The sequence below is a fragment of the Dama dama genome, chromosome 33, assembly GCF_033118175.1.
Source record: "Dama dama isolate Ldn47 chromosome 33, ASM3311817v1, whole genome shotgun sequence".
NCBI classification, from domain to species: domain Eukaryota; kingdom Metazoa; phylum Chordata; class Mammalia; order Artiodactyla; family Cervidae; genus Dama; species Dama dama.
In genome coordinates, this window is record NC_083713.1 from 41310089 (window position 1) to 41321871 (window position 11783).

Below are 11783 nucleotides of genomic sequence, written 5' to 3' on the forward strand. Positions count from 1 at the left end.
AATAGTACTGATTCTCTTCTTTGTTATACTGAATAGTGACTTGTGTTTTTATCTTATGCCTTATTCTTTGAAGGCAGATTTATTTATGTATTCATTTCTATGTTTCCCACTGTACCAACCATTGTATATACACATAGGAAGCATCTAAACTGGTTTGGTTTCTTACACCCCAAAACTCTTCTCACTCCTTTTACTTAAGAGCAAAGGGGCTGTCAGTTTTATCTGGACCTCTAATGGGTGCTCAAATCTGTTGAACGATTGTATTTAAATACCCAAGAGACTAAAATCTTTCACAGGATTTGCAGGCCAGTAATAATGAATTTCTTCCCTTTCTCTGTCATCAGAGTTGACAAACTCAGGGAAAAAGATACACTGAGTTTAGAAGTGGTATATTGCCAGGCCAATACTGAGTTGATATTCACTGCTTTTAGCAAAATCTTTGGATTTAATGCATGTTCATGTTTGCAGTATGTATGTTGATTTTTTTAATTTGAGATTGTATGTAAATCCACATACTTTACTTCTGTGCAACTGGAGGTTTTTGATTGTCGCTATTTTAAGGGGAAGAATTTCACATTCAAAGTGGTCCAAAAGATATCTATTGATGTTTTTGCCTTAAAAACAAAAAACAACAACAGCAAAAAATATTGTGTATGCATTGCTAGCCATGGAACAGATAAAAACTTGGCAGTCCTTTTAAACTGATAACAACAGATACTATACTTTATCTTAGCCAAAAGGCCGAGAAGTGATGACAATCATTTTAGAAAGGCAATAGAAATATGTGTCCCCACTGGGCTTATTTTGGAAACAAAAAAGAATTTGAAAATGTCAAGTTTACAAGAGCAGAATCCCTTTGTGAGGCGCCAGAACATGGAACATGCTTAACAGGAATCAAGCATGGATTATTGACATTCCTCAAATTGTTAGGGGAAGCACACTGTCTGAAACCGCTCACCCTTGCCAGGCACCATAGTAACCATTTGCATGAGCTGTTTTATGACAGGAGATAAAACAACTGAAAAGGTGGAACATGGAACTAATAAGCTACCACCACCCGGGAGAGTTCAGGAAAGGTCAAAATATGACAACCATGTGTCCAACCTCCTCCCAGAATCCTTCTCGCTGGCATCCATCTTGGCTGAACAAGGGGTGCACCACCAGGAAGGACTCTGAGTTAGAATGATTGGCTGAAGACAACCCAGAAACTAATCCCATCACCATAAAACCTGAGACTGTGAGCCACGTGGCCGAGCAGTCCTCCTGGGTTCCCTTACCCTCTTCTATAGCTCTCTGCCTGGGCACCCCTTCCCAATAAAATCTCTTGCTTTGTCAACACATGTGTCTCCTTGGATGATTCATTTCCAAGTGTTAGACAAGAGCCCACTTTCAGGCCCTGAAAGGGGTCCCCCCTCCTGCAATAAAATGAGAATATTCATGAGCATAGTTACCTGGCAGTGAGAAAACAATTTTGTGTTTTTATGAAATCATATTAAAAATATTCACAGTTAACTCCTACTCACTTCCTCAGAGGAGTTTTTGTCAACACTTTAGTGAGCTTTCTTACAGGCCTTTGTCTGGGCATTGATATATTAAATTGTGGCTTAAAAAATATATATGTATATATATGTGTGTGTGTGTGTAATTGTAGTTTTTAATATACCTCAAACCGAAAACATAATATATTTATATAAATGAGTTATATCATATATAATGCTCAATAACTTGATGTTTTAAATTTCATCAGAGTCTATTTATTTTTGTAAAATTTAGAATCAAGTTTTTAATATCTAAGCCTTTTAAAATTTATTTCTCCCTGAAATTTCTTATTAAGTTAAAAAAATTTTTTCCTTCTTATTAGCATTTAAACTATTTTAATGAATCCCTTTCTTATGCTAATGATTTCCTGATTTTCTTCTTCTTTGTGTGTGCTGGTTACAGATATCCAATCACCCCACTCTCACCCCATCCTCCTTATACTATTGGAAGTTTGCTATTATTATTCAGTCCCTAAGTGGTATCCTGACTCTTTGTGACCCCATGGACTGTAGCATGCAGCGTGCCAGTCTTTCCTGTCCTTCACTATCTCCCAGAGTTTGCCCAAATTCACGTCCATTGAGCTGGTGATGCCATCTAACCACTTCATCTTCTGCCGCCCCCTTCTTTTGCCTTCAGTCTTTCCCTGCATCAGGGTCTTTTCTGATGAGCTGGCTCTTCGCATCAGGTGGACAAAGTATTGGAGCTTCAACTTCAGCATAAGTGCTTCCAATGAATAGTCAGGATTGATTTCCTTTAGGATTGATGGGTTTGATTTCCTTGCTTTTTAAGGGACTCTCAAGAATCGTCTCCAGCACCACAATTCAAAAGCATCAATTCTATGGTGCTCTTTACAGTCCAACTGTCAACATCAGTAGCATCTTCCCAAGTGGCACAGTGGTAACAAATCTGCCTGCCATTGCAGGAAGTGCAAAGAGACACAGGTTCAATTCCTGGGTCGGGGAGATGCTTTGGAGTAGGAAATGGCAACCCACTCTGTATTCTTGCCTGGAAAATTCTATGGACAGAGGAGCCTGGTGGGCTACAGTCCATGGGCCAACAAAGAGTTGGACATGACGGAGGGAATGCCCACACACATTGTCACATCCCTACACGACTACTGGAAAAACCATAGCTTTGACTATAGGGATCTTTGTTGGCAAAGTCATGTCTTTGCTTTTTAATACACTCCAAAATCACTGCAGATGGTGATTGCAGCCATGAAATTAAAAGATGCTTACTCCTTGGAAGGAAAGCTATGACCAATCTAGACAGCATATTAAAAATCAGAGACATTACTTTGCCAACAAAGGTCTGTCTAGTCAAGGCTATGGTTTCTCCAGTGGTTATGTATAGATGTGAGAGTTGGACTATAAAGAAAGCTGAGTGCAGAAAAATTGATGCTTTTGAACTGTGGTGTTGGAGAAGACTCTTGAGAGTCCCTTGGACTGCAAGGAAATCCAACCAGTCCATCCTAAATGAGATCAGTCCTGGGTGTTCATTGGAAGGACTGATGCTGAAGCTGAAACTCCAATACTTTGGCCACCTGATGCAAAGAGTTGACTCATTTGAAAAGACCATGAAGCTGGGAAAGATTGAAGGCAGGAGGAGAAGGAGATGACAGAGGATGGGATGGTTGGATGGCATCATCAACTCTATGGACATGGGTTTTGGTGGATTCTGGGAGTTGATGATGGACAGGGAGGCCTGGCGTGCTGTGGTTCATGGGGTCACAGGGAGTTGGACACGACTGAGTGACTGAACTGAACTGAACTAGGTTTGCCATAGCTTTCCTTCAAAGGAGCAAACATCTTTTAATTTCATGGCTGTAGTCACCTTCCACATTGATTTTGGAGCCCAAGAAAGTAAAATCTGTCACTGCTTCCACTTTTTCCCCTTTTATTTGCCATGAACTGATGGGACCAGATGCCATGATTTTAGTTTTGAAAATGTTGAATTTTAAGCCAGCTTTTTCACTCTGCCCCTTCAATCTCATCAAGAGGCTCTTTAGTTCCTCTTCACTTTCTGCCTTTAGAGTGGTGTCATCTGCATACCTGAGGCTGTTTATACTGCTTTGTCTATGATCCAACAAATATTTGAGGTTTAAGATTATACAAAACTTTCTAGTACTGACTCTTGACTGAACTATTTTCCTCATTGTGGCCCTGTGGACTATCAAGGTAATTCTAGAGTTAGAATGAACTGAGCAATGTTTGTCTTTTTCTGTTCTCCCAGAGAGTTTCTGAAAGGCTGCCATAGTCTGGTCCTCAAAGGATTGATAGAACTCAACTTTAAAATCCCCTAGGTCTACTATTTGCTTTGCAGAAAATCATTAAAATTTTGTTTTGATTTTTCTCTACTATTTTTAGGATTATTCCAGAATTGTTTCTTCTTGAGAACTTTTTAATAATTTATTTCTAGAACTCTTCATTTTGTATCACTTTTTAAAGTCTTTAACATAATATTTTTCACAGTATCATTTTATTTTCTTTCTACCTTTTTGGTTGTGCATATGTGTGTGTTAAGTCACTTCAGTCATTTGACTCTCTGTGACTCCATGGACTGTAGATCTCCAGGCTCTTCTGCTGATGGGATTCTCTAGGCAAGAATACTGGAGTGGGTTGCCATGCCCTTCTCCAGGGAATCTTCCTGGCCCAGAGATTGAACCCAGATCTCTCATTTCTCCTGCATTCATAGGCAGATTCTTTACCACTGGTGCCACCTGGGAAGCCCACTTTTTATTGGTTAAATTACCTTAAAAAAAAAATCTTAATATTATTTATTTGTCTCTTTTCATTTTCCTTCTTCAATCTTGGTAGAAGCTTGTCTATTTTATTAGTCTTTTAAAGTCTTTAAAGAATGAACTTTTATCTTTGTTGAATTTATTGTATTTTTGTTTGATTGATTTTTGGGCTTACCAGGTGATGCTAGTGGTAAAGAATCCATCTGCCAATGCAGGTGATTTGGGTTTGATCCTTGGGTTGGGAAGATTCCCTGGAGTAGAAAATAGCTACCCACTCCAGTTATTCTTGCCTGGAAAATTCCATAGGCAATGGAGACTGGGGCCGCAAAGAGGCGGACATGACTGAGCATATAGCACATTAATTTTAGCGCTTCTAAAATTTTCTTCTTCCTACTACTTTCTTCAAACTTAGCCTACTGTTATATTTCTAACTTCTTATAATGGATTTGTATTTTCTAAAGTAATAATTTAAGATCATAGATTTCTTTCTAATGATTAGTTTGGATGCATCCCATAGGTTTTATCCCATATTTGATATTTTTATTTTTTATTGTTGTTTAGTACTAAATATTTTAATTTTGCATTATTATTATTTTACAATTACGGAATTGTGTTTTATATCTCCAAATGTATGGGATGCTTTATTTAACTTTTTGTTATTTATTTCTTAATTAAAGTGAAAGTTGCTCAGTTGTGTCCAACTCTTTGCAACCCCGTGGACTATACAGGCCATGGAATTCTCCAGGCCAGAATACTGGAGTGGGTAGCCTTACCTTTCTCCAGGGGATCTTCCCAACCCAGGGATCAAACCCAGGTCTCCCACATTGCAAGCGGATTCTTTACCAGCTGAGCCACAAGGGAAGCCCATTTCTTAATTAACTACACTGAAAATAAAATGGCTTGTATCATGTATTTTGTTTAACATTAACTGAGATTTTTAAATCTTGTTATAGATCAAGATTTTCTTGTTCCACATGTACCAGAGCAGATGTATATTCTCTAATTTCTGCCTACAAAATTATATATAATTCACGTTTCTGTGCTTGGTCAATGAGGCATGTATTTGAGTCTTCCACTTTGCTTTATGTATTCTGAAGTTATCTTATTAGATGTAAAAAAGTTTAGAATTAATACATCTTTCTGATGGCTGGCAACATTCATCACTTTGTAGAGATGTCTTTGTCCCCACAGTAATTTTTGTATTAAAGTCCATATTTCTGATATTAATATAGGCATTTCAGGATTTTTAATTTGTTATTTGCCTGGTGTATCATTTTCCATGCTTTCAATGTCTTTGGATCTTTAACTTTCAGATGTCTCTTATAAACAGAATATAGATCAATTTTTAGAAGAGTTTATCCTTAAAAAATCTACTTTTTTGTTGTAATATTTAGTTTCATTTTATTTATTTTGATAAGTGAATTTTTTGTCCTAGTATTTTATGTGTGCTGGAGCTATTGATTTGTTTTTTCTATCTTCTGAAAATGCTCCATTTTAAGTGAATGAATTTTGTTTTTGTTTTCCATCTATCAGGTTGAACTCGAGATTATACCTTCTATTTTAACTCTTTTAATGGGCACCCTTAAACTTGTACCTTGTGCACTTAATAACCTAGCAAAGTCTGAAGTTTATAAAAACAGTTAACCTCCTCTTTTGATGAAATAAAGAATATTATCCAAAATATTATCCATTAACTCTGATCATCCTCTTGACTTGCATTCTATTATTTTCTAGTATTTCAATTCTGTCTTCTAATTATACAAATTAAATATAATAACTATTATTTTGTAAAGACAATCTTTATTACCCTTATCTTGATTAATTTTTACTATTTCTTGAATCTCAGGCAGTTCTGAGACCATTTTCTCAGGACTGATCCAGAAAAAAGATCTTTTAGTAAAAATCTAGTGGTGAATCCTCTTTTTTTAATATAAAAGCAATCTTCATTTCACATTTTTAAAAATAAAGATTTTTATAGATTCATAATTTTAGGTATGTAGCATATTCTCTCAACACATTAAAGATTTTATTTTACAGCTTTATTAAGTTTTTGCCACTCAGAAATCTGCTATCAGTTTATTTTACTTTCTAGTTTTTTTTCTAAGTGAATAATTTTAGTATCTTCTTCTTGTCTATTATTATTACCCTTTTTACTGCTATATGTCTAGGTATTGATTTCTTTTGTTTATCTTGATTGGTCTATATTTTGCTTTCTATATCTAGGACTTCTTATTTTTTATCAGTTCTGGAAATTTTTCAGCTATATCTCTTGAATATCACCTTGCCTCCATTTTATTTTTCTCCTTTTGCATATTTAATTAGATGTGTGTTAGATAATGCCATTCTATGCTTCTGTGTTTTTACCTCTATTTTGCATTTTCCATCTCCTAGTTTCACTGTTTCCATCCTGATTTATTCACATTTAACTAATTCTGGGTAATTTCTTCAGATTGTTCTTTCATCTGGACCTAAACTCTTATTTAATCCATCCACTGAATGTTTAATTTCAGTACTTGTTTTCTCTAAATGTTCTACTTGGTTCTTTTTAAAATTTTCATCATTACTTAGTACTCTTTTGTCCCTTGCTCATTTTAAAAAAGCAATATTTTTATTTTAAAAAATATGTAGTACATAGTTATTTTTTATTCTGTACCTAATAGTTTCAACTGAAGACCTTGATGATACAATCTATTGTTTCTGGTTACTCTTAACCAGGGTGATTTGTTTCTTTGGTGTGTTCTTGATCACTGTAGCTCTTCATTGAATCCCTTTTCAGAGTTCATAATCCTTTTAATTTTATGAGTGTAGGGTAGTAGAGTTTAATTTTTTTCCATTTCATAGGGTTCTCTTAGATTTTTTGCTGTTCTTATCTTTTTATTCATTTAAAAAAAAATTGTGGCTTTCGGTTGAGGTTCCCATGTTGGGATCTTTGTTTCTTATTCCTCTTCTTGAATGAGGAAGTTAATGTGCACCTGTGCTTTAATTAAGAGTAGTGTGAACCATGCACCCCAGGTCTGAGTTGGAGTCATGAACAGCTTCAGATTAGGAATGTTGCCTCACAAGTCCTCATCAATTCAACATAGTTTTCTGACCTGATAGCATGTTTCCTTTCTATGTGAGCAGGTGAACTAGGCGGAGATCATATTGGGTTTCAGTAGAGCATATTGGCTTACCATGGTCTTAAAAGTGATCATTCTGGATTTATTTCTGCTCAGTTGCATTCATCCTTAACTGCAAATCTGGGTTTTGTTCCTCTTCTGTCCTCCTCCTCATGTTACCTCCAGATGGTGGTTGGAGGTCAGATACCCCAGCCTTGATGGCAGTTTCTCCTGTTCTATTTGCATGGTGTTGGCTTTGACTTTCTTAGGACTGTACCATGAGTCTTCTTCAGAAGCCATGCCCTTAATCCTCCTTACGTTGTATAAAATGCCATTGGCAGAGTCTTTGAGTGATCCTTTGGCTTACTTCAAGATGCTTAAGTTTATATCTTCCTCCCTCATTTTTGGCTACATTTACCAAACTGAACTCAGTAGATTTTATGTGTTTGTCCCCCTTGATTTTTTTTTTTTTATGTTTGTTTGCTAGCTGTTTTCTGAACTTGTGAGTGTAATGTTCCTCCTCATTTAAACTTCTTGGGCGCTTTTGGTAGATTTTAAGGAAAACTATAGAATAAATGTAACTTTGACATATTTTCTTGAAATTCCAAACCAAATGATTTTAGAAAAATGGGGTTAAATTCAAGGCCTGCTTCTTTTTCAGTGTAAGCCTGCAGGATGGTCCTTTGATGTGGTTTGATATGAGATACCATCTAAGGAGGCAAGCCCAAACAACAAAGCAAGAGGAAGGGTTTAAACACTCTGAACTTCTTCCCAGAAAAACATTTTTAAGGGACTCTGTCTTTCCTCCATGTTACTTTGATCATAGAGAGTGACACTTGCATTTCTGTTTTTTCCCACCAGGGTCTTACAGATACTTTGGGTCACAAAAATACTGTGGGAGCTTTTACTTATAGCCTCTCCTCTCCATAGGACTTGGATAGTAACTCACATGGAGAGTGAGGTTTAAGCCAAAAGACAAGTCCAAGCAAGATTAACCAACACCAACAGTAGCATTTTAACAGTACATAATTAGGTAGAAGTCTTTCCAGGAAGCTTCTCTGTCCTGCCATTATTGAATCTTGGTGTGCATAAAATCTGAGATACACCCGAACATATTTGTATAGAGTTTATCATTTCTTTTCAAAAACACTGCTGGGTAGAATTAAAATTTTAGTTTGTATTTATTTAATACTTACTACATATGTTCTAGTGCTCTTTAAGCTAACACACATACATTATTTCATATTTACTGGTCATAATCTAAGAGCTAGTTATTAGGTTGGCCAAAAAGTTCATTTGGGTTTTTCATAAGATATTACAGAAAGCCCGAGCAAACTTTTTGGTCAGCCCAATATATCATCGTTCCCATTTTTAATATGAGGACATTGTAGGTCATTAAAGTTTTCTGTCTTGTCCAAGGCACACTCAGCTAATAAAAAGTGACATTAACCCAACTTTATAATGACTAAAAGTTTGAACTTGTAGTCCCATAGGTCTGGGATCAAACCCTGTCTCACTCTGCAAGCTTTATAATGTTGGACAAGACACTTAACTTCTTTGAGTCTCAATTTCTTCAGACATAACACAGAGATAATAGCAACATCTATCTATAGAGGTTTGTGAGGATTAAATTGAGTAAATTATACATAGAGCTTAGCATTGTAGCTGGCACATACTTAGACTCAATAAATGCTGCCAATAAAAAGAAAGAATTTATATCTTCATTGAAAGCAAGAGGTTACATAAGAGGAGGGGATTCCTGCAAATCAACCTAATAAATCAGAATTTACTGAAATTCATACCTACTGATACTTTCAAGAGGAAAAGAAAATGGAAGTTTTAAAAATGACTTCACTTGGAAAAACACATAAGCTCAATCTGGAGACTTTCACAAGCTCTTGAAGAAAATGAACACAAATTGTCAGACTGTGTCCAATATTATGCTGCTCATTTTGAAGACTTTGATCCTGTAAGTTATGGTTAAATACCAGGAGGCTGTTATTGGTAAGTGGAAATGTTTGAGCAGAAGCTCATGAGATCTACTGGTCTTGTTAAAGAGAATAGTGAAAGGGTTGAGAGCTTGGACTTTGGAATCAGATGCTAGTGTTTCTGTCTCATAATTGTATAATCTTGGCCTATTCCTTATCTTTAAAATCAAGGTCAAAATTTATTACACAAATCACAAAGCTGTTGGGTGATGAAATGAGATTGTTAATGTAAGCTCTCAGTTTAGTGCCTGGTCTATAAGGAAGATTCACTAAATGTTAATTATGTTTAAAAACTGCCACACTTTGGCTTTTATCTCCCCAACTCTTTTAAAAGTGTGAAAGTTGGAAAATTCTTTATTGATTCTAGAATTTCTCTTTATTTATAAATAACCCTACTTGAGTTTTATAACTTAGACCATTACTTTCCAAATATGTTCACCTTAAATAACCACACACTTGGTGCTCTTCTCTAGATACTCTCTTTTAAAATGCCTTTGAATGAGAAGAAATTGTCTATTTTGGTAGCCTTTTACTTTTACTTATTCCATTTATCCCTAAGTCTGTAAAAAAAGGCAAGTTTCTCACTATCCTTTGTCCTGAGCTTCTAAGCTAAAAAGATGTGTATTTGTGTAAAGAGATGGTTAATTCATAGCTAAGGACTGAGCACACACAACTCATTGCTCCTTCTCCAGGAGATCTTCCCGACCCAGATATTGAACCCGGGTCTCCCGCATTGTAGGCAGACGCTTTACCATCTGAGCCACGAGGGAAGCCTCAATAATAAAGTGCCTCAGTATAATTACAGAGTAGCATTCAGTACTTTAAGGGAAAATAAAATTATGGGACTCGTTTAATTTTCATTTCTTGAATAGGTGCTATTCTCCTATAAGTACAAATTGATATAGTTTTGCCAACTATAGTAGTGATGATACAGTGAATTAGATGTGAAGGTATTCTAAGCATTGTGTGTGTGTGTGTGTGTGTTAGTTGCTCAGTTGTGTCCGATTCTTTGCGACCCCATGGGCTACAGGGTAGCCCACCAGGCTCCTCTGTCCAAGGGATTATCCAGGCAAGAATACTGGAATAGCTAGTAGCCATTCCCTTCCGCAGGAGATCTTCCCGACCCAGGGATTGAACCAAGATCTACTGCATTGCAGGCAGATTCTTTACCACCTGAGCCCCAGGGAAGCCCCGAAGCACTACATATCATGAGTAAAATGCTTCCAAGTTGATGTCTCATTTACATCTTTGAGCAATTCCAATGAGGTTTCTGAGTCTTAATTTTACAATTAAGGACTTTGGGGCTCAGAAAAGTAAAGCAACTGACCTGAGATAACCTGGCTGGTTAGTGATGGAGCACGGAGGCAAACTTGTCTTTCTTACTATATACTCTGTGCTCTTTTGGCAGTAGGGCATGCTTCCCAATAAAGTGGCTTGTGCGTGTGTGTGCTAAGTTACTTCAGTCATGTCTGACGCTTTGCGACCCTATGGACTGTAGCCTGCCAGGCTCCTCTGTCCATGGGGATTCTCCAGGCAAGAATACTGGAGTGGGTTGTCATTTCCTCCTCCAGGGGATCTTCCCAGGGATTGAGCCCATGTCTCTTATGTCTCCTGCATTGGTAGGTAGGTTATTTATCACCAGCATCACCTGGGAAACCCCAAGACATTTAAAGCAGCTTAAACATGTGAATTAAGCTTTAGATTTTGACATTTTTTCCCAGGGTTACTTTAACCATCTAGATATACTAGTTATTTTCCCCCGCTGATGGAAAATATTTTTTTCCAGAGGGGCACACTGATATTTGCTGATGACCAATAAAAAGGAAAAGTTGTTCTCTATGTTAATATCACTACTTTTATATTTTATATAAAACTAATGTGTATCTCTCCAACTGACTCATTTACCATAGCCATTTCACTATGATAAGTTCTATATAAATATTCCATTTTTAACTCAAGTACCACTTTATTTTACTTACTTATGTTGACAAAATATTTTCTGTAACTGTTTGAAAAACTGGGTTAGAAGAGTTTAGAGCTTTGAAACTTTAAATTTCTCGTACTCTTTATCCATGGTTAAAAGGAGCTGACCGTTTCCCAGATTAATGAGGTGGTAAAATCAGATGCTTTGGAGAAGGAAATGGCAACCCACTCTAGTGTTCTTGCCTGGAGAATCCCAGGGACGGGGGAGCCTGGTGGGCTGCCGTCTATGGGATCGCAGAATCAGACATGACTGAAGCGACTTAGCAGCAGCAGCAGCAGCAAAATCAGATGCTTACAATTACCCTGAGACTTAAAGAAGTAAAGCTTTGTAACGTTTTCTACAAAGTTTTCTACTTTCATGAGATTCTTACTAAAATTTCCTTGCAGCATTTATAAGGTTACGAAACTTGGTTTATCAAAATACAAAGGTCTAAG

The 11783-nt window shown here is 36.6% G+C and overlaps 1 non-coding gene across 1 annotated transcript; it reads right to left on the bottom strand.

Annotated features, from left to right (window-relative positions):
- Positions 1-563: 563 nt before the first annotated feature.
- Positions 564-753, bottom strand: LOC133051386 (U2 spliceosomal RNA). Its single transcript, XR_009691870.1, has one exon. It is a non-coding gene; the product is annotated as a U2 spliceosomal RNA (small nuclear RNA).
- Between the last annotated feature and the right edge of the window lie 11030 nt (positions 754-11783).